The sequence below is a fragment of the Myodes glareolus genome, chromosome 8 (genome assembly GCF_982192425.1).
Source record: "Myodes glareolus chromosome 8, mMyoGla1.1, whole genome shotgun sequence".
NCBI lineage: Eukaryota > Metazoa > Chordata > Mammalia > Rodentia > Cricetidae > Myodes > Myodes glareolus.
The window spans coordinates 64,515,925-64,540,495 of NC_142033.1; positions in this window are offsets into that span (position 1 = coordinate 64,515,925).

Here is a 24,571-nt window from a genome sequence, read left to right on the forward strand (position 1 = left end):
ATTTCTGGATGACCCAAGTCACAGTCTATGCTGCTAGGATGCAGAGCAGTGATTGGTGCCCTTTATGACTGCCCAATAAAAGGGAGGCAAGCCAGACACTGATGCCACTAGAGAGAAGGAGGCAACAATTGAAGTTTTCTCATCATCTCTGCTCCAGGAACTGTGAGTAGGCTCTTTGGTGTAGGAGGTCCTTATGTTTATATGTTGCTCTCATTAGTTAATCAGTAAAGAAACTGCTTGGTCTGATAGGGAAGAACTTAGGTAGGCAGAGAAGACAGAACTGAATTCTAGGAGGAAGGAAGTAGAGTCAGGGAGAGATATCATGGAGCCGCCAGAGACAGACGTGCCGACTCTTTCCTGGTAGGCCACTGCCACATGGTGATACAGATCAATAGAAATGGATTAATTCAAGATGTGAGAGTTAGCCAGTAAGAGGCTAGAGATAATGAGCCAAGCAGTAATTTAATGAATATAGTTTCTGTGTGATTATTTCGGCTGTAAGGTAGCTGGGCGGCCAGAACAAACAAAGGACCCCTGCTCTCCTTGTAACAGCTGTTCATGATAGTGGAGGATGTTCTAGCTTCACCCCCAATTCTTTGTTCCAAGGAGCTGATCAGGTAACTTTGGATATGATCCTCTTCTTTGACATCTGTGTGATTTTGCCACATAGATAGCTGACATCCATGATGGTTGCTGTCCACTTTTATTCAGGTCTCTGTTCAAACACTACTTTGTAAGAGAAATATTCATTGATGACCCAGTGTATTATAATATATTGGAAAGACAGGATCTATCTATCTATCTATCTATCTATCTATCTATCTATCTATCTATCTATCTATCTATCTCCAATATGATGAGCTATTGATATCTTCACAGCTCACCTTATCTCCTCACTGGCTAGAATTAATTGCTCCATTCTTCCTCCTTCCAGAGTTAATCCTCAATATAGGATTTAAAAAAAGAGAGATTTAAGCCAAAAGAGGTGGCTTTAAATTTGAATGTAGATCTTTTTCAGATGCTCTAACACTTTCTAGTATCTTCCCCAGCCTTTGGTTCTGACAGAATCCTGAGCTCATGATCTTCCTGTCTTTGCTTCCTGAGTGCACTAGGGTGCTATTGTGTCTGGCAGACTCAGATGGAAATTGCTGTTTGAGAATCAAACTCGGCATCTCCAGTGTGTTAGGCCCTTGACTTACATTCTAAGTTTGGGCTCCCCATTTTTTTTTTCAGACAAAAACACCCTTATGATGTCCTACACATTCCTTCTTGCCTGAGCTGCTTCCTATTTTCTTTCCCACTCTCTAAGCATCTTGAACAGTTAGCTTTTTTTTTCTATTGTAGTTACTCTTAAACTTTCTTGGTTCAGAATTAATCTGAATTCCTAAAACTGATTCCTCCTTTCTCTGCCCCCACCCAGTGTTGCTTTGCTTCTGTGAATAATAAGTAACAAGAGATATCCTATTCTAAGTGGAAACTGAGGAATTTTAAAAAAGCAATGTCCAAGTGCATACTGTTAGCTATCCTGATATTGATGCCATGTCACATGACCTACGGGACAACTCCACTGTATTTTTGAGAGATGATGAGGGTTAAAAAAGGCATCTGACAGTTCAGCATTATTAAGAAAGAGTTTGACCTTTTGCAGATGACCTGAGAGTATTTTTGCAACCCCAGTGTCTTCCACAACCACACTAAGAATCACTATTTTTATGCTGGGAGGTGGTGGTACACACCTTTAATCCCAGCACTTGGGAGGCAGAGGCAGGTGGATCTCTGGGAGTTCGAGGCCAGCCTGGTCTTCAAGAGCAAGTTCTGGGACAGGCATGAAAGCTACAGAGATACCTTGTCTTAAAAAACAAAAAAGAACCACTATTGTTATTTTCAGATCTGCATCCACTCCAAGGTCTCTGCATGGATTGTTGTATCTACCATGATAATAAAAGCTGTCTTTCCTTCTGCTACATTTTTCTGCTTTGATCACCTTCTAAGATCATATTATTATGCACTGTAATACTATACCATTTATTGACTGGTGTGGGAAGTCCTTCTATATATGTGCTACTTTTTATTGATTAATGAATAAAGAAGATGCTTAAGCCTATGACAGGGCAGAATAGAGCAAGGCAGGAAAGCAGAGACAGAAAAGAAACCGAAGTCAGCAAGATGCAATGTAGCTGCCAAAGGAAACAGATGCCCTGGAACTTTACCCAGTAAGCCACAGCCTTGTGGTGATACATAGAATAATAGAAATGGGTTAATTTAAGATGTAAGGGTTAGTTAATAAGAATCCTAAATTAATAGGCCAAGTAGTGTTTTAATGAATGTAGTTTCTGTGTGATAATTTCAGGTCTGGGTGGCTGTGAATGAAAGAACAGCCTCCACCTACAAGTGACTCTTTGATTCCTCATTAGAATGTGAGTTTATGATGGATTATTTTGTTCATTGGTATATTTCTAGAACATAGAACAAGATATGTCATGTAGTAGGTGTTCCACAAATATTCCTAGGAAGGAAGAAGGAAGAGAGGAAGGAAAAGGGATATAAAGAAGGGAGAAAGAGAGAACAGGAGAGGAGAAAGGGGGATACAGAGAGCTCTGTGGGACCAGGTACATAAATTGTATTATCTTTGCCTGACAAATAATTGTATATATTTATTGGGTACCATGTGATGTTTTGATGTATGCAAACATTATGGAATGATTAAGTGAAGTCGAAGAACATATCACCATCTAGTGTTCTCCACAGTGTTTTGTAGTGAGAAACATCAAAAAAGACTTTTTTATTTTTAGGGATTCAAAAACACGCAGTTCATTTCCAGCTACTTCCTATCAAGAAATGGCTAAGATTTGCTCCATCAGCAGGTCTTGTTTACTCAGTGCCACACAGAGATCGCCAGGAAGAATTCAGAGCCCTGAAGACCACGGAAATAAGCAATGAACCATTCTAGATTTCCAACCAGTGGTGGTGAGGCTTTCATATGCAAAACACGTGTCATTCCTATTGGAACCTGAAGGGCAAAAGGTACTGAGAAAGTGAGAGGCGGGACAAAGCACATTCCCTTAGAGAAGCTTCCAGAAATCTGTCTACAGAGCTGAGGCTGAGCAATGTGGTCCCGCCAGCAGTGCTAGTCTACTGTACACTGGAAGTCCGTTCCACGTGGCTGACGGGGAAGACTTCTCATCTTGCTGAGTTTTACTTCATTCCAGACTAAACCGCAGCGTGTGGCTAGAAGTGGCTGACCTGATTATGGTAGCCATGGTAGCTTTGCATCAGGATCTGAAGTTTACAGGAGCTCAAGAAGACCATTGTTTGTGTTGTGGGGAGGGCTTTGTGAGGGAATCTTCAGAGATCTGAGGGAGGAATGGGACTAATAATCATCAGGTGATGATGTCAAACGATGAAACTGACCTTTGTATTGTTAATTAAAAATGTGTGTGTGTGTGTGTGCATTCTGCCAAGGATGGAATTTTGTAGCTGAAGTATGTCCCCAGTCATTGACTCTCATTTTGATGATAACTGGCTTGGTCAGATTTTTACATCTAGGAGATAATTTGATAAACCATCATCTTCAGGAAGAAACTGGATGGGGTGGGTTAGAAATTGGGCAGCAGGAACCTGGGGCCAGCTGTGGGGTATGGCAGTCAGAGTCCTTCATGGAGAATGTCAGGACTATTAAATGATCTACAGAAAAATAATGAGTAAATGAATTAATTAAGGTCCCATTTTAAACCTCCTCTCTCGAAGCCAGTATTCTCACGGTTTCCCAGGCTGCCTCAGCACCCTTGGGTACAACATCCAGAGTGTCTGGGACTACAGTTATGTGACACCATACTCTATTTTTAATTCTTTTAGGCAGCATAACTTTATTTGATTAGCTGTAAATGTAGTTCTTAATTCTTAGCACAAGCTCTATTTGTTGCCAAAGTTTGAGCCAGTTTAAGAAACAACGGGTCATCAGTAGAAAGGTAAGACACTGAATATTTCTCATATATACATCCTAGCTTCCAATTTTTACATATAGTTATGTAGGAGTGGGTGTAGAACATTCAAAAATGGTCTTGAGAGGGGAAACAGATTTTAAGGAAGGGGAATGGGGAGGGTACTGGAACATTTGTCATGAAAGTAGAGAGGGGCAGGGGAGTTAAACTAGGAAGGGACAGGAAGATGACAAAAGAGGGTCAACCAAAATTAGGTAAGAAAATGCCATAGGGAAACTTGATTTAAAGAAAATTGAAAGAATTTTAGTATCATAGTACTTGAAGTATTGTAATTGTTCTTTAAATTTCTATATGCTCAAGGGGGAACATGTCATTTACCAGAGTCATCAAATCAGTAGTGGGCTTAACTAGAGATGAATAATAACACCTGTTACTTGTGTGTTTATCCATCTTGCGATTCAGTGACTAGCAAGGCATGATACTAAAAGAAGAGCATTATGAATCAAAGACACTGCCATTTTGGAAATCCATTAAATGATGTATTGGGGAAGAAAAGATATCTAGGTAGCTGCTAGAACCCAAGAGCTACAGAGCCCTGTGGTGGTGGTGGGGACAATGACTGTGCAGCCAAGAACTAGAGAATGACCACTCCTTTGTTTTAAAATATAATTTCTTTTATTTTTGAGATTATAAGTACGTATTTATCCCTTCTCTTCCCTCCATTCAAACTTTTCCATATTCCTCTCATTGCTCTCTTTCAAAGCCATGGCCTCTTGTTTCATTATACTTCCTTTTTTGTTCTGGCTTTCCTGCAGATCTGTTTGTTGTCTTCTGATGGGTTGCTGGCCCAAGTGGTGTAGCTGCATGGGCACACTAATGACTGCGTTCAAGACCATGCGTTTGCATCTCTTCAGTCGTAATTGCAGGCAAAGACAAACCACTGTCATGTATTCCTGGTTCAGACATGAGGAGCGTGGAGGCAGGGACCCACCAACCACAGCCAGAGATGGAGAGTCACGGGAATAACTGTTGTTGGAGCTTGAGCCACAGACGGGCATCTGTCACTGTTCACCTTTGCTGCTCTACTGTGAAAATGTTGACTGAGCTTGGGTTCCAGTTGAGAAATGAAGACCTGACAGGCATTAATGCCTACAATAAACACAGACAGGAGCTCAGGCATTAGAGCTGGCAGTCAGAATGTAAACACAGCCTGGCTGGTCAGCTCCGCTAATTGTGCTTCCCCACTGAGCTCATTAGCTTCCTTCTGGCTCACCTTTTATAGCTTGTGTTCCAGGCTTGGAAGCAGTCGTTGCCTGCAGCTAAGGTATACCTGCACCCTTTATTCCATGAATTACCTGGGAAGACATAAAGCATTTCATGGTACAGTGCAGGGACCTGTGGGATGAGAGGTTCTATGCTGTAGCATGATGGAAGGAGTGTAGGAAAGAATATGTATGTAATAACTTCTCTTATTATTTGAAAAACACCATCATTTACTACTACCATTGCTACTGTTATTAGTAGTCATTATGACTGTATCTGAATGCAAGCCATGGCATTTATGTAGGGGTCAGAGGACAGTTTTGTGAATTCATCTCACTCCTTCCACTTTTATGTGGTCCCAGAGATCCAAAGATGGAACTCAGGCTTGTGGGCAAGTGTCTTTACCTTCTGAGCCATCTTCTTGATCCTGACTTCTCCTATACTTGACTGTTTTTTCAAAAAGGCACCAAAATGTAATAATATATCTATGTATATAGCTACAGTAAATGCAAACAGAGTTATTCAAATAAATGTTTAAAGAGTTGAGACCACTCAGAGTCAACATACATCAAGCCCATTTGTTTGGAGGTGTGTGTGAAAGAAGCCCTGCCTGTGCCATTTTGAACATGTTTTTATTCTTTAATGTACCAAAGTGCATCGAAGTGCTATGTTTGGTACTCATAAGGTTAGCAAAACAGTTCTTTTTAAAAAAAATTAAAACAATGTAGATTTTTCAGAAAAAGTTCTGAGTAAAACAATGAAAACATGGCATCATGGTGGAAAGCAATAGGAATAAGGAAAAAAGATCAAAGACGAAGGACTGACATTTTCCTCTCTTCACACTCACAGAAACGTTCTACACCCTTTGTGTCAATTGTTGTCTTTACCAGCCTGCCAAGGGGCTCATTCACTCTTTCAGCAAATAGTTCCGGAGCATTCTTTGTGGCAGCAGGTACTCTTTGAGACATTTGGAGAGGATCATCAAATGAACAAATTTTTCTCACCTCCTTTGTACTTTAATTCTAATGTACACAAGGAGTGTTCAGGAAGAGACAAAAGGAAAAGAAGAGGAAAAACAGACCAAAATCTTGTGAGCATAAAAAAATATGTTAAGACTGAAGCCACAAGCATGGATCCCATATGGGTCCGAGCTAGGTCCTCTGCACCTATGTTATGGTTGCTAGCTTTGTATTCTTTTGGGACCCCTAATAGTGGGAGTGGGGGTGTCTCTGACTCTTATGCCTGCTCTTGGGACCTTTTTTCTCCTACTGGTCACCTCATCCCACCTTGACATGAGGGTTTGTGTCTAGCCTTGCAACTTGTTTTGCCATGTTTGGTGGATATGCCTAGAAGCCTGCTCTTTTATTTTTTTGTGGAAGGAAAGCAGAGGAGTAGTGAATCTACGGGGAAGAGGAGAGTTCAGGGGCTGGGGGGCGCTAAGGAGAGTGGAGGTAGGGGAAGCTGCATTTGGTTTGTAATGTATATAAATGATACAAATTAAAAACCAAAAAAAGGAGTATATTAAAAGTGATGTTATAGAGGAAAAGGAGAAGAGTGTGAAGTCGTCTGGGTGAGTGGTTTGCATTTTAAACAGGATCCTCAGGGTGGGGCTCACTGCGATGGCATTTGAACTGAGATTTAAAAGATGGAGAACAGCCACATTCAGAGAGTCTGGTTTGATCACATGCTCCATCGCTCCCAGTCCAGCTGGCCTTGGTGAGCTCCCATTAGATCAGTCCCACCGTCTCAGTGGGTGGATGCACCCCTCGTGGTCTTGACTTCCTTGCTCATGTTCTCCTTCCTTCTGCTCCTCATTTGGACCTTGGGAGCTCAGTCCAGTGCTCCATTGTGGGTCTCTGTCTCTATCTCCATCCATCGCCAGATGAAGGTTCTATGGTGATATGCAAAATATTCATCAGTGTGGCCATGGGACAAGGCCTCTTCAGGCTCCCTCTCCTCTGCTGCCCAAGGAACAAGCTGGGGACCTCTCCTTGGACCTGGGAACCCCTCTAGAGTCAAGTCTCTTGCCAACCCTAAAATGGCCCCCTTAATTAAGATATCTTCTTCCCTGCTCCCATATGCACCTTTCCTCCATCCCAGCGGTCTCATTCCCCCATGCTCTCCCCATCCTCCCCTTCTCCCTTCTCTCTCCCCATCTCCCCTTACCCCCATCGCACCCTCCACCCCCATGCACCCAACTTTTGCCTGGCAATCTTGTCTACTTCCAATGTCCAGGAGAATAAGTATATGATTTTCTTTGCGTTTGCCTTCTTATTTAGCTTCTCTAGGATCACGAATTATAGGCTCAATGTCCTTTAATTATGACTAGAATCCTCTTATGAGTGAGAACATACCATATTCCTCTTTTGGGTCTGGGTTACCTCACTCAGTAAAGTGTTTTCTATTTTCATCCATTTGCATGCAAAATTAAAAAAAAAAAGATGAACGGCATGATGACGTGGGTGTCATGGGAAGAACACTGGGGCAGAGGGCCAGTCAATGTCACAGCTCTGAGGTGAAAGAATGATCAGAGTTTTGCCAGCTTTAAGGAGCCAAGGTAACTGAGGTGGAATGAGCAGATATGCTCATAAAAACCCTCACCATATGCTGGGCACAATACCAGGGATAGGGACTCAGGGGAAGGTAACATCTCCTCACTCACCAAGTTTGCAGCCTGTTCCTCTCACTTTATGACAATGGGATTATTAGAGCAAGCAGCTACCTCTCACCTGGTTCCTGCTCCACCTACTGCAGACAGATCTGTGTCTTCTAATCTTCCTGTCCTGTCTAGGGCCCCTAATGCTGCTCACATAACAGGGCCTTAAAATTTTGATAAATCAAATCATGATAAAAATAGAGCTTTTTCTATTTGGGCTGCTATCCTCAGCAATATATCCTGGAATTTATTTTTTTAAATACCTTCATCAACTGACTGTTTCCTCTGTGTCTTAGAGCCTCATGCTCTGTAAAACATATCTAAGAGCTCATGGATTTAATCCACCATCTCCTTAAAATGCATCTGCTGGGCTGATGGAGTTTGAGGCAATAGAAGGAGAAACTATTTAACCATGCCTTTAAAATCAGATCAGGCAATTTCCAAGTGTTGTAAAATCACATGAGTGAAACATGAATGAGAACAGCTTCCTTGTTTCACAGAGTGAGGCAAGGAACGGTTTTGCACAAGGTCCCACAGCTTGACACAGCGGCTCAGCAAGAACACAGTCTCCGACCGTACCACCTTGGTACCCAGTTGGAGAACTCGCTGGGTGTTATGTTCCTATCCCAGGTGGCTGCAGAGCAGGACAGACTGGAGAGTAAGAATTTGGGTTTGGATACCAGTTGGCCCGTTTGGAGCCGTAGAAGAGTGTGGGAAAGAGAGAGGAAACCAAAGGGAACAGCGAGGACTGCCTGTGATAATAAGACCTCAGTTCAGGCTGGGCTGCGGGCACAGGTGGGTGGCCTCTTCCCTGGTTAGTGCTCGTCTCTGTGGGCTCAGGGTGGAAGCTTTGCTTAGGAGAGACTGCTGCTCTGAGCTGTGCAGTCATGCCAGTGGGCGCTGAGTTCAGAAAAGAGCTGGGAAGGGATTTTTTTTTTTCATTCATATCCAGACAGTATCTCTTTATTTTGTTATGCCATGTAGTAGTCTTCAGTGCCTTTGGGTTGGAGGGATGTTTTCATCCTATTGGATTAGAAGGAATGGAAGAGGAGAATCCCACTCCCTTGGGCTGTGCACTGCCCCACCCTGACCAAAGACTGCAGGGAGGAACACTTTTGGCTCTACCCAGAAGATGCTCTTGGGAGAAATCTGACCTCATCGCCAGAGGGATCTGTAAGCCATCTTTGTGCTGAAGTTGGCCGGCTCTCCTTGGAGTGAATGCTCTTTGGGGTTCTTTGATTTCCTTGGAAGGATATGTTCTTGGAGTATTGGATTTTTTTAAAAACCAGATTTCAACGTAGGAAAACTTGCATTTCAGGCCTCACCAGAAAGCAAGTCTCCATTTGTGAACAAGTATGCATTGAGCACCTGTGTACCAAATCTTATCTCTAATGGATCTTAGGATACAGTCACGATAAAGCACACTCTTACCTTCCAGTGGGGGACACTACATGGATACAAGATGTATAACTTGTAATGGGTTTCATGATTGGGTTGGAGGAGAGCTGAGTGTGAAAATCATTGAGAAGTCTATTTTAAACTGATCAGGGAAGACTCAAGGGAGTAAGGGACTTTAGGTTGAGGCCTGCAGAATATGGAGACAGCACTCATATGAAAGTTTTGGAATGTGGTCCTCTTGGCAGAGTTAGCAAGGCAAGGATTTGGAGATGTATGAGAGATGCGCATGTTTTCTGAAGGCTGGTGTGCTAGCGTGGTTTCTCGGAATGGTGGAAAGGACACTCCAGGAGATGGGCAGGAACTAGGCAATGCTTGCCCCTGAATGGGTGGGTGGTCAGACTATCTTAGAAAAGCAGCAAGAAGACACTGAAAACTCAATAACAGGGGTCAGTGTCCATGTCCATGGAAAAGGAGGCCACCCATACTGCCTTATCCTGGATGATCGCATGCAAACACCAGAAGGATATAGTTGAGGCTGTGTCATCCTCTCTCCCACTGCTGCTGGATTTTCAGTAATATTTCCATCTTTTGTAGAGCTTCTAATGATAGCTCTGTAGGCCTGTTAGGAGGTCTACTGTATAATTAATATGGCTGAAGATATGAGGCTTTGGAATGACTCCAATGCAGGGAATAGAGATTCATCTTTCGGAATCAGAGTGTGTGTTTTCCCTTTGCCCTGACGGCACAAAGAATGGCAGGGTGATCTCTGGTTTCTTTCCCTTTGTGGTTTCTATGAGACTTGGAATAAAATTGCTGGCCCCAAACAGCTGTGATGTGGCTCTAATGACCTCATTATCTCAACTCTTTTCTCCATTCCTGATATCTCCCTTTATTAAAAAATAAATATGGATACATTTTTTCTTTCAAATCATTTTAACATTGAATCTGTTACAGAGGGACTTTCCCCAGAGTCCTCTTGACCAGTATGCTCTTTTGCCTGGTCCAGGCCAAGATTGAGCTTGCTCATCAGTGTTCAATGTGTTAGCCATTTTTATGATGCTGCAATGAAACATCTGATATAAACAACTGGAGAAGAGGAAGGGTTTCTTTTGTCTCCTCATTTCAGGATGGTCAGTCGGTGGTTGTTTGAGCAGAGGTCCTTGGTAGAGCCTCACAGCAGTAGGAGTTCAAAGTAGAGGCTGATCTTCACTTCTTGGTCGACAGGAAGCAGTGAAGGGGCAGCGGATAGAAGGAGGGGCAGGGAGCTTTCTAAACAGCACCACAAGGTGGGGACCAAGCATTAAAATATGCTTTATGAGAGACAGTTCACATTCAAAACACAGCACCAGAGAAAGGCCATGAGGGCAATTTAATGCTTTGATTTTTAATACCTTATCGGTTCTTGCTACATTGGAATCATCCACCATAAGAAATGGATATTGTTGACCCCTTGAGACCTATAGAACAAAAATTTACGAAGGTAGTACTCCAAAGTTCCTCTTGCTTCCTAGGCAATAAACAATTTACTTCAGAATTTGGGAGAAAATTTCTAGAAACAGCAATGTTTGGAGTATCCAGGGAGTGACCAGCCAAGATGGGTGCCCTGGCCTCTGGCTATGGGCACAGAAGTAGATACTGGTCAGATAGAAATCAACTAAACATACCAGAGGTACCAACTAATGATCAGTGTGTCTCATGACCATGGCCAACCCAGAAATCCAAATTAAACTTTAAAAGTGAGCATGAAGCTGGAAGTTAGGAGGGAACAACAAAGCAATGTCAGAAACTCAGTGAGAATCCAGTAGGCGGCCAGAGACTGGGCTTGGAGTGGGTGGCTCTTGTACTGTCCTCCCGACAAGATACCTGCCAGAGCCACGGGTGTCGATGATTGGAACGGAATTCTCCAGAATCCAAATTCTGACTGTAGGAAGTTAGGCTGTTCATGATACAGTTTCAGTTTGCTCCATCTCCTTCTCTTTGAAGGTCAGGCCTGGAAGGAGGCTCAGAAGCCAGGACCTTCTTTGTTCTCAAGAGTCCCTGCCTTTCCCTCCTGAGTTCTCCTCACCACCATGTAGGTGGCAATTGACCCATAATGGACATGTTTTTATTATAGTAATGGTACCACTTTCTGCAGAAAAGGGCAATACAATTTTGTTAATGAAAGTCATGTGTTGAGACAGGGTTAGATGGGAATTTCTGGGTCTGGTTTGGCCGTGGCTCAAAACCTTCCGGGAAAACACAAACTTTTAGAGCCACACCCAGAAAGTCCTCTTTACCTCTGTCAGGCCCAGCTGCTCTGCATTAGGGAAATAATAATACCCTCCCCTGTGCCCTCTCACATGTATAAAGCATGCTGTAAAATGGCTATTAGAAGGCAGTCGATGGTGTTGGCATTTTCCTCTGTTAGAACACCGAGAGTGCCTTCACTAGAAACCACCAGTGCTGGGTCAGTTGTGTGTCTTCCCTTCGTGACAGTTTGCTCCTTGCCCCTCGGTGGGCCAGAGGACTCATATCCTGAGAGCTCTCTCTGAAGCTGGGGAAACATCTCTGTAAATCAAGAGAGCAACAGCCACACCTGCTTGACCCCTTTGAGGTTTGTTTGAAATAGTGTAACATTGACGAGGGCTTTAAATTCATTGCCGTTCCATTGATTCCATTGCCTGTGTCTCCTCAAACCTTCCCCCCCCCCTTTTTTTTGCCTCACTGAGTTGACTGTCGGGGATCCTTGTAGAATAGTAAGACAAAATCAATACTTTCCAAGGAAGTCCAACCCTGATTCCAGAGGAACCCCACTTAATTCCCCTGCAAACACTGATTATCAAGTTCCTCGCAGCCCAGGACTGATCAAATATGTGCTTAGTATGTGCTGCTCAATAAAGTTGTTTACTTATTAATAAAAACATCCACTATCTTTACCATTGGTTTGTAAAATCTTCAGAAGTGAGAACGCTGTATTTTTTCCTCATTTCAGTATTCTTCAGCTTTCCCTCATGCTACACAGCACATAGTGGAGATTAATAAGCATTGCCTGCTGAGTGATGGCAACATTCACATTTAGTTATAAATGTACTCATTTTAAAAAAAGTTCAACAAAGCCTTATTGACTGGTACTACCCCGAGTACAGAAGAGAGTCAGTCTTGTGTTTAATAGTAATAGGTAGCTCATTTTCAGACCCTCCTACATGCTACGACAATATTCTTATTAACTGCTTACTCTCCAAGCCTTCCTAGGAATTGGTCTGGAGGCTAAGGACTGAAGAGAGCTTGCTCTCAGCACTATGTGATCAACCACCACGGAATAAATAGTCCCAGCCCTTCTTCCCAAGGGACTTGCCATTGGAGTGGGGTGAATCTGTGAGTCTGTGTCATTGGATAAACTTCTGTTTAGAGGGAGGCAGACTCAGAGTACTGAACACTGAGGGAAAGACCGAATACGTGGGCCTTCTGGAAACACCATAATACCGCACACACAGTCTTTGGCAGACTCTCTTTTGTTTCTAATGATGGACTGTACTCTCTTCCTCTTTGAAGTCAGTAAGCACAAGTGGCATGTTCAATTCACAGACTCCAAGGCTGCTTATCCTAGTTTGGCTTCCACCTCCTGGGAAGGTCAGGCGAATGCCATGCATCTCTACTAACGGGCATTCCGTGATTAAAACCTACTGCTTCTCCAAGTGGTTCATTCCATCACTGAGTGGCTCGTGTGCTGAACACAGTGCTTTCTGTATATTTCAAAATCTTTTCTTAGTTCCCCGAGGCAAGTCTTCTCAATAGGATGTTTTTGACTGTAGTTTTGACAGTCCATTCATCCCTTTACTTACTGTATAACACAGGCTTAGTTGGTGGTGATGCAAGAATTATTTAGGCCTTGGCCTTAGCTGGCCCTCCGAGACCTCTCAGTATTGAGGGATAAAAGTGGATTTCCTAGGCAGTTTGATGAGAGGTATAATGGCTGCCTAGAGGAGCTCTACCAGAAACGCAGAAGAGACAGCTCTTGTCCGAGGAACTAGCTTCTGGGTCACTCCCCTGAGCATTTCCTGCAGTTCCTCATCATCTGTTCTCTCCACATTCGGTCCCTGGGTGTCAGCATAAAAGAAACAGCTTCGAGAAATGCAGCAGGGAAAATGACCTTCACAAATATCCGCAGTGCAAAAGTCTCCCCTGAGCTCTAGATCTGGTTCCCCGTATGCCTCTTGCTTTCTGACATTGTCGCCCTAAAGTCACTCTCATCTCAACACTCCACCCACCAAATTCATGGCCTTTCCCATAACACATTCTGGAAAAAGCAAACACCGTTCACCATCACATAGTGGGCAAACAATGTGGCCACATTCCAGCCCAGGACGGTCTTTACATGAACAGCTGCTTGCCACTGTCTTAGGGACAGGAATCAGGAGGGGCAGGTCCGACTTTTCTTTCCTGCTTAGTATCTTCTCTCTGTGGGGCTGAAGTTCATTTCGACTGAACTGCAGTCATTATTTTGGTGACCCTTTATCAAGGCTCTAGTCTCAATAGCAATCTTTGTAGATGAGATCTCCCTCTTCCAGGTCCCTGTGCTTGTACTAGATGCCCAGTTCTATCACACACTTGCAGGAACTTCAAACTGACCTACTTTTATCCTCTATGCTATCTCTAGGCTCCAGAGAAACATTTGGATATAGTTAATACCCATTGTCTAGTCCCTGCTTTAACAAATTATTTCTACTCTGGGCCATGTATTTTTCTGGAAAGTGTCTACACTTGAAAGCTAACATTGGAATGCTGGATTCGAAAGTCAGGCTAATCATTCAGAGTAGAGCTCAATTCAATAAGAATGTACTGTGTCATTTCACTGTCCCGGGCAGTGTGCTGGGTACTGTGATTTCAGCCTGGAGTAAGACATAGCCACAAGCTTTAGGCAGCTTATAAGGAATGCAGATTGAAGCTGAGTGGTGGTGACACACAACTTTTATCCCAGCACTCAGAAGGCAGAGTGGATCTCTGTGACTTTGAGGCCAACCTGGTCTACAAGAGCTAGTTCCAGGACAGGCTCCAAAGCTACAGAGAAACCCTGTCACAAAAACCAATTAAAAAAAAAGGATTGAATGCAAATTGAAGGCAGAAGTGGCACAGGAGTGGTCCAAAGAAACATAACTTATACGTAGTATCAATTAGGACCTCTGACACAGGACAGAGAAGGAAGCAATTAACCCCTGAGTGTGAGGAGATGGGTGGATCCTGAGGACTTAGCTAACCTCCAAAGCCTGAAAATACCTCTGTGCCTCCTTTAGACAGACATGCAACATCTTGTAGAGTATCTTGAAGAGAAATTAAATATTGAATTAAAGTATTTCAGAGCAAAAGAAATGAAGTCTTCTCTTGTTATCCACAAGGCACTGGCTCAAGCATTTTAGGTGACCCAAATCCCCAGGTAACTAATTAATGCCTTTACATAAAACGGTTTTATATTTGCATATAACACACATACACCCTGCTATACAACGACATTGGCAGTTATTACTATTATATCCAATACAATGCAAGCACTGCGTAATCATGTTATAATTCATATGGTTTCTTTTATTTTTGAATGTGTGTGCATGGTTATGCCCCTGTGGGTACATGTGCTGGCAGAATGAGGATCTTGGGCATTGGATTCCCTGGAGTTGGAGTTCTGGGCTGTTGAGTGGTGAATGACAAGGGTACTAGCAACAGAACTCCTGCTCTCTATCAGAGCAGCAAGCACTCTTAATCACGGAGCCACCTCGCTAGCTTCCCGTCAGTCTATATTATTTAGAGAATAATGACAAGAAAGAACCGTGTAGATAGTGGTAACGATGCAGTTTTTGTCTGATGCTTGTTTCAGTTGAATCTACACTTGAGTTGACTGTATTAGAAACCCAGAATACAGTGGGTTTTCAAATTCTTTTTCCGTAACAAAAACTTCAGCCCAAATCTCACCAAGACATCTCCTTTGCTAAATGGAACCAACAGGAGTTGGCTTGATGGTTGAAAGCCAAGAAGCAGGCCAACGTCTCAAATGAGGACCAAAGCCTCAGAACACAGGAGGGACAGTGCTGCTCTGGGCGGGAGTCTGAGTGCTGCTGAGGCTCCGCTGTGGGTGTGGGTTTGGACTGTGGGACTTGAGACTGCTGTCGGACAGCCAGACTGCCTGATATTAACCATCAGGTGGGAAAAGCAATTATATTTGCACAAGCTGGAGATCCGCTCGTCCCATTCTCCCTCCCTGCAGGCTATGTCAAAACACGAGGGCAGGATCCTGCTTCTTCTCACGTTTTAAAAACATACAGTGGACTTATGTTTACAGTACCGCGAAGGGATGTGACGCGGAACAGCAGAGCGCGCCACCCCTGCAAAGAGCCAGCCTGTGCTGCCCACGGCTCTCTCCACAACAGACCACAACACGGTTGTTGGGCGCCAACTCAGAGAGCGAGTCTGCCAGGGGTGTCTCTGAGTTTCAGTACTTAAACAATGTTACACGCTGTGCAAACAAACAGCACCAACCAAGATCTGACCTTGGATCCAAGCCTCCTCTGTCTGGGTCGCTCAGCCTGGGATTTTTGCAGTGGGGAAAACAGATTAGCATCAGAATTCCACTTGCAGCCCATGCTTTTCGCCGCTGCAGGACTATACACTGCTGTATAAGTACCCGATCTTGGGTGCAGGACTATGGGTGGGCTCTTTAATCATTCCAGTTTCAGCTGCCTCATCTGAAAAACTGGCAGGAGCTGGAGAGATAGCTTGGAACCCAGCCACTGCCACTGATGCTCATATTCATGTGTGTTGCTGGGACATTCCTATTAGAAATGGATTCTTAGAAAGCCAAACCCCAAGTAAAATAGATGACAGCTATCATGTTCTAGTGAAAGCAGGAGAAAGTACGGACCCTGTCTTCTGCCCAGAGACTGCAAAGGGAAACGTGTCTTTAGCTTCCTCCAAGTATATTGGATACAGCTTGGCTATGTGACGTCTCAGGTCCCGATCAAGAATTCAATGAGCCTTCAAGTGCACTATAAGTACAAAGTCACCACGAGGATTATGAAAATACTTGTGCATATGGATAAAGTGTGTGTGTATGTGTGTGTATGAGAGAGAGATGGAGATTATAAGATTATTTTATTTTGCTAAAGAAATATTTCTAATGTAATTTTCTTGATAATAAAGGTAAGATACATTCATTTATAGAAATGAAATCGTAGTGAGGATGGGGGTGCATGCAATTAAGCCCCAACATTTGGGAGGTAGAGGCATACAGACCTCTGTGAGTTTGCGATCAGCCTAGTTTTAGAGTGAGTTCCAGGATAGACAGAACTACATAGTGAGATCCTGTCTCAAAAAAAAAAAAAAACCAAAATAAATAAAAGAAAGAAAGAAAGAAATGAAATATGAAATTACTTTAAATAAAAAACCTAAGTCATCTGGAATTGTGGCTCCTTTAAATTGAAGTTATACTGAATAATGGCTCTATCACTTAAAAGATGTTCCAAGAGAACCGGCATATTGTAAACACACAGGATGGGACCATTTGGCATCTCTGGTGATCCCAGCTTCTTTCCTCTGTTCAACCAAATCACATCTCTGTACTGTGACCCATTTTATCTTCAAAACTAGGTGAAGAGACTGGGGAGAGGGCTCAACAGTCAAGAGCACTTGCTGCTCTTGTAGAAAACAAGAACCCCCACAACGGGGGTTCGCAACTGCTTGTAAGTCCAGCTGCAGGATTTATTGTCCTCTCCTGGCCCCCACAGACACCCACCCTCATGTGCACACACTGAGACATAGGTTAGAAATAAGATAAACCTTCCTTAAGAAGTCAAAGGGAAGGTGATAAGGGAGCTGTGTCTCAGAGACGAGTAAGATACACCAAGTGGTGCAGGAGTGTGGGGTGGAGTGGGCTGTGGGGTAGCGGCTGCGCTCACAAACATGCCACTTGTCATTCTCATCCATTTCCTATCTTTCTGTCTCCCTTTTGCTTTCCCAGGTAGGAGCTTTGTGTTCAGTGTTGACCCCTGATTGCCACACTCATTCCAAATTCATTTCTTTGTCATCCTTGTTTCTTCCCCAACCCCCCGGAGCATAGAGCACAGATTCCCACCCCCAGAACCCAGTAGATTAGTGACTTTTTTCTTCAATTCTTTTTCCTTTTATTGAAAATAGATATTTTCCTCGCATACTACATCCTGTTGACAGTTTTCTATCCCTCTATTCCTCCCAGGTCCTTTCCTTTCCCCCACCATCCAGATCTATCCCCTTTCGGTCTTTCATTAAAAGACAAACAGGCTTTTAAGGGGTAATAATAAAATAAAATATAAGAAGTTAAAACAAAAACCAGCACATCAATGTTGGACAAAACAAACACACAAACACAATAAACAGAAGAGAAGGTGCCCGAGAGAAGGCACAAGAAACAGAAGCTCAGTCATTTACCCAGTCAGGGATTCAGTAACATCCCTGAACTGGAAGCCATAATATATAGAAAGGACTGTAGGGTAAACAGAGAGAAGAAAAGAAATAAAAAGAGAAAAAGGAAACACCCTTGCATGACGGAATGAGACAAGGAACCTCCAAAGAAGACTTTGAGTTCCTTTTCTGTTGGCCGTCTACTGCTGGGCATGCAGCCCACCTTTGAGAGCCATTTGTCGCTGCTGCAATGTGACCTTCTGGAAGAAAACTAAACTTCGATTTGCAAGTGGTTATCATTTGGAGCTAGCTTCTGGGTTAGGGATGGGAATGTAAGACACATTCCTTTGTAGAAATGAAACCATGGAGGGCATCGTGGCACATGTGTGTGAGCTTCTCTTCTCAGCTCTAGGACCCTGACCGGTGGGGACTCCTGCAGGCGCTCAGCATTCTACCTCAGGCTCTGTGAGTTCAATGCGCATTGATCATGTTGATTTAGAGGGCCTTGTTTTCTTGGTGTCTCCCATCTTCTGACTCTTATACTCTTTTCACCTCCTTTTCATGGGGTTCCTTGAGCCCAGAGGGCAGGGTTTGATGGAGACATCCCATTTAGGGCTGAGTGTTCGAAGCTGTCTCTCTGCTTCAGGCCTGCCTGGGAGTCTCTGTACTTGTTCCCTTGGGCTGCAGGAGGAAGTTGCTCGCTGATCATTGAGCAAGGTCCTGACCTCTGAGTATAGCACACTGTTACCAGAAATCATTCTATTGTTATGTTCTTTTAGTAGAGCAGTAGTGTTTGGGTTTACCCTAGGTCCTTGGGCTGTCTAGTCTCAGGTTGTGGTCACCCATGCAGTGTCAGGTATGGGATCCATCTCATGGAGTGGGCCTTAAGTCAAACCAGACATTATCTGCTAACTCCCATAAACTTTTGCCACCATTGCAATGACATATCTTTCAAGCAGTATACACTTGTAGATCAAAGGGTTTATGGTTGTTTATAGTTCTCCTTTGGTAGCCTGCAGAGCGGTGTCTGTACCAAAGACACTAGCGTGTGAGTGGGAAGTGTCTATATAGGCCCCAGCTCTACTTTCCAATGTTCTGTGAGTTATGTAGGTCTTGTCTTCACAAGAGGATCTTTTCCATCAGTTTGTGGAGAACAACCTACAGTTTGGGCGACAGCCTGAGTTTTGGTGGGTGGGTGGGGTTCTGGGATCTGTTTGACCAACAACTCAATTACAAGTAATCCATTCCTGATACTGGAAGCTTCATTTAATGACAATAAATGTTGAGGAGAGGCTCTGCCTCCCCATCACTTAATTAGGATATCCTTCATATATGTATATATTTTAGAAAATATTTTACTGTATTAAGTTTTCATACTACCCGTCAAAGGGCACTTCATTTTAGTTTTCTCTCTGTGTATTTCCTCCCTTGTTTTCCTCATCCCTCCTTCTCCTTATTTGATCATCTATTCCATACACTGCATATCTATCTATAACTATCTATGCTATTTCGTGTCCCTAATGGGATTTATCTGTGCCTTCCTCCAGTCCCTTATACCCAACCTCTGAGGTCAGTGGATTTAACTTGGTTATCATCAACTTAATAACTAATAGGAATATATAAGCAAATATATACTACCATATTTGCCTTTCTGACTCTTGGTTACATCATTCAGAATATTTTTTTCTAGGGCCAACTATTTACCTACAAGTGTCATGTTTTGATTCTTTTTAATGTATCAATTTTTTTATTCATTCTTTTGTAGTGGGACATCAAGGTTTGGCTTTTTTCCAGTTCCTGGCTATTATGAATAGAGTAGGAATGAACATTATTGAGCAAGTGTCTTTGTGGTAAGATGAAGCATCCTTTGTGTTCATTCATAAAGGTGGTATAGCTGGATCTCAAGTTAGTTTGATTCCCACATTCCTAAGGAGCTGCCACACTGATTTCCTTAGTGAGTGTACAAGTTTGCATTCCCACCAGCAATGGAGGAGTGTTCCTCTTTTTCCACATCCTTGTTAGCATGAGCTGTCTCTTTTTGATTGATCTTAGCAATTCTGACAGATGTAAGATGAAATAGCATGTAGTTTTGATTGGCATTTCTTTGATGGCTAAGGATATTGAACATTTCTTTAAATGTTTCTCAAGTCATTTGAGTTTCCTCTTTCGAGAATTCTCTGTTTAGATCTGTATCCCATTTTTAAGTTGGGTTGTTTTCTTGATATCTAGTGTTTGAGTTTTTTTTAATTTTTTTTATTTGTTTGTTTATAAAAATTTCCACTTCCTCCCCTCCTCCCCATACCCTTCCATTCCCCCCACTCCCTGTCCTCCCCCCCACTCCCTCTCCTCCTCCCTCTCCAGTCCAAAGAGCAGTCAGGGTTTCCTGCCCTGTGGGAAGTTCAAGTTCCTCCCCCCTCCCTCCAGGCGGTTTTGGTTATTAGCCCTCTATTGCTGTATAGTTGGTAAAAATTTCTTCCCATTCTGTAGGCTGCCACTTTGTCCAAATGGTGATGTCCTTTGCCTTACAGAAGCTTCTCAGTTCATGGGGTCACATTTATTTATTGTGGGTCTTAGTGCCTGGGATAATGATGTTCTGTTCACAAAGTCTCCTTCTGTGCCAAAGAGTCAAGGCTATTCCCCACTTTCTCTTCTGGGTTCAGTGTATCTGGTTTTATGTTGAGTTCTTTGATTCATTTGGAATTGAGTTTTGTACAGGGTGATGACTATGGATTTATTTTGATATTTCTACATGCAGTCATTCAGTTTGGCCAGCACTATTACTGAAGATGCTGTTTTTTTTTAAAGTGTGTATTTTTGCCTTCTTTATATATATAAAAAATCAGATGTCCATAGGTATATGGATATTTGTCTGGGTTTCCGCTTCTATTCCATTGCTCCATGGGTTTGTTTTTGTGCTAATATAATGCTGTTTTTATTACTATATCTCTGTAGTAGAACTTGAAATAGGGATGGTGTTACACCCAGTAGTTATTTTATTATTCAGGACTGTTGTAGCGCTACTGCTTTGGTTCCGTTGTCATTGTTTTGTGTGTGTATGTTTCCATATGAAGCTGAAAGTTATCCTTTCAAGATCTGTGAAGAATTATGTTGTAATTTTGATGGGAATTGTGTAGAATCTGTAAGATTGCTTCTGTTAGAAGCTATTTTTACTATGTTAATCCTATTGATCTACAAGCAAGGAATATCTTCTTTCTTCTGGTATCTTCTTCAGTTTCCTTCTTCAGTGTCTTAAAATTTTTTGTCATGTAAGTCTTTTACTTGCTTGGTTAAGGTTACCTATGGATAGTTTAATTAATTAATTAGTTAATTAATTAATTAATCTATTTATTTATTTAGTTGCTTGTTTTTCAAGACAAGATTTCTCTGTGTAGTTTTGCTTTCCTGAACTACCACTGCTGACTAAACTGACCTCATACTCCAGAAAGCTGCCTGCCTCTGCCTCCCGAGTGCTGGGTTTAAAGGTGTGTGCCACCACTGCTCAACTATAGTTTTAAGGTTATTGTTAAAGGTATTGTTTCCCTGATTTCTTTCTCAGTCCTTTTTCATTTTGACTTAATTTTATATCCAGCAACTTTGCTAAAAGTGTTTATCAGTTGTCGGAGTTTACTGATAGAATTTTAAGGATCCCTTACGTATACTTGGTATGGGACAATTCTGTATTCTGTCAGTTATGTTTTAAATAAACACTGGCCAGTAGCCAGACAGGAAGTGTAGGTGGGACAACCAAACAGAAAGCAGAGGTGGGGCAATGAGAACAGGACTATTTTGGGAAGAAGGAAATTTTTCCCCCAGTCCTGTCCAGACACAGAAGAAGCAGAATGTGTCCTACCCCGCTGAAAAAGGTATTGAGCCATGTGGTTAACATAGATAAGAATAATGGGTTAATATATGTTACAAGAGTTAATAAGAAGCCTGAGCTAATGGGACAATCAGTTTATAATTAATATAGATTGCTGTGTAATTTCTTTGAGGGATTACCAGTTGTAGGAAATGGACAGGACAGAAACCCCAACAAGCAGTCCCTCACGTTACATATACCATCTTATCACCCCCAAATAAAGATACTTTGACTTTTTCCTTTCCAATTTGTATCACTTTGATCACCTTTAGTTGTCTTTTTGCTCTAGCTAAGATTTCAAGTGCTATATTGACTAGGTATGGAGAGAGTGGACAACCTTGACTTGTTCCTGAGTTTAGTAGAAGTGCTTTGAGTTTCTCTCTGTTTAGGTTGATATTGGCTATGAACTGCTATAAAAAGCATTTTATTGAATATTTTTTTAATCTCCGTTCATAAGGGAATTTGGCTGGTAATTATCTATCTTTGTTGGGTCTTTATGTGATTTGGGTATCAGAATAGCTGTGACATAAATCAACTGGGCATTGTTCCTTCTGTTTCTATTTTGTAGAATAAGTTAAGGAGTATTGGCCCTAATTTCTCCTTGAAAATCTGATAGAAGTCTACACTAATTGGGATTATATTAGGTTGAGAGACTTTTAATGACAGTTTCTATTTCACTACGGGTTATAGGTCTGTTTAAATTGCTTATCTGATCTTGATTTAATGTTGGTAAGTGGTATGCACTGAGAAAATTATCCAGTTCTTATAGTTTTTCCAGGTTGGTGGAGTACAGATTTTTAAAGTATGTCCTTATTAGTTTCTGGATTTTCCCAGTATCTGTTGTTATAGCCCCATTTTTCTAATTTTGTTAATTTGGATCTTTTCTTTCAAACTTTTAGTTCATTTGGATAAGGATTTGGCAATATCTTACTGATATTTTCAAAGAACAAGTCTTTGTTTTATTGACTCTTTGTATTTTTTCATTTCTATTTTACTGATCTCAGCCCAGCGCTTCGTTATATCTTGCAGTCTAGTGTTTTGCAGTTTGATTTCTTCTATTTTCCAGAGCTTTCAAGTATGTTGTTAAGTTACTAGTAGGGATTTCTTTAACTTTTTTTAATGTACACACTTAGTGCTATTGACTTGCTTATTAGAACCATCTTCATTGTGTCCCATAAGTTTGGGTATGTTTTATATTCATTTTAAATTAATTCTAGAAAGTCTTTAACTTCTTTCTTAGTTTCTGTCTTGTCCCATTTTTCATTCAGTAGTGAGCTCTTCCATGAAGATGTAAGATTTTTGTTGTTTGTATTTTTGTTACTATACAGTTTTAATCTTAGGGTCATATAGGTTGCATGGTGTTATTTCAATTTTCATGTACCCGTGAAGAATTACTTTGCATCTGAATATGTGCTCAGTTTTGGAGAAAGATAATTTTTATGTCAACTTGACACAGCCTAGAGTCATCTGAGAGGAGGGAACCACAGTTGAGAAAATTCATCCCTAAGTTGGCATATAAGCAAGCCTGTAGATCATCTTTTCAATTAGTGATTGATGTGGCAGGGCTCAGCCTATCATGGATGGTACCATCCCTAGGCTAGTGGTCCTGGGTTATATAAAAAAGCAGGCTGAGAAAGTCATGGGGAGCAAGTTAGTAAACAGCACTCTCTATGGCCTCCGCATCAGCTACTGCCTCCTGGTTCTGCCCTGTCTGAGTTCCTGTTCAGGCTTTCTTTGGTGATGAACATTGATGTGGAAGTATAAGGCAAGGAAACTCTCTCCTCTCCATGTTGCTTTTAGTCATGGTGTTTCAGCACAGCAATAGTAACCCTGAGTGCAGTCCTATTTCTTCTGATTAACTTTAATTTGACATCTATTTTGTCAGATATTAAAATGGCTAACCAATTTCATATCTTAGGTCCATTATCTTAGGATGTATTTGTCTATCTCTTTAATCAGAGATAGTATCTATCCTTGATTTTAAGGTATGTTTCTTGGTTGCAGAATAAGGATAGATCCTGTTTTTTTACATCTACTATATGTGTGTGTGTGTCTGTATGTGTGTGTCTGTGTGTCGTGTGTGCGTGTGTATTTTATTTTTTATTTCTTTTTTAATTAAAAATGTTTTTTTATTTTTATTTTTATTAATTTATAAAAATTTCCACTTCCTCCCCTCCTCCCAATACTCTCCCACTCCCCGCACTCCTTCTCTTCCTCCCTCTCCAGTCCTAAGATCAGTCAGGGTTTCCTGCCCTGTGGGAAGTTCAAGTTCCTCCCCACCTCCCTCCAAGTCTAGGAAGCTGAGCATCCAAACAGACTAGGATCCCAAAAAGCCAGTATATGCAGATGAAACAAGTCCCAGTGCCATTATCAATGGCTTCTCAGTCAGCCCCCATGCCAGCCACATTCAGAGAATCCAGTTTGATTACATGCTCGTTCAGTCCCAGTCCAGCTGGCCTTGGTGAGCTCTCATTAGATCAGTCCCCTTGTATCAGTGGGTGAACGCACCCCTCATGGTCCTGACTTCCTTGTTCATGTTCTCCCTCCTTCTGCTTCTCATTTGGACCTAGGGAGTTAAGTCCTGTGTTCCAGTGTGGGTCTCTGTCTCTATCTCCATCCATCGCCAGATGAAGGTTCTATGGTGATATGCAAAATATTCATCAGTATCATTATGGGCCAAGGCCAGTTCAGGCACCCTCTCCTCTGCTGCCCAGGGAACAATCTGGGGACCTCTCCTTGGACCTGGGAACCCCTCTAGAATCAAGTCTCTTGCAAACCCTAAAATGGCTCCCTTAGTTGAGATATATTCTTCCCTGCTCCCATATCCATTCTTCCTCCCTACCCCATCCCATTCCCCCAAGCTATTCCCCATCCTCCCCCTCTCCCTTCTCTCTAACCATCTCCCCTTACTTCCACTCCCACCCCCAGTGCACCCAAGTTTACCTGGCAATCTTGTCTACTTCCAATATCCAGGAGGATAACTATATGATTTTCTTCATATAGTGTGTTTTAATTGGGGAAATTGAGACTATTACTGTTGTTGAGAGATATCAA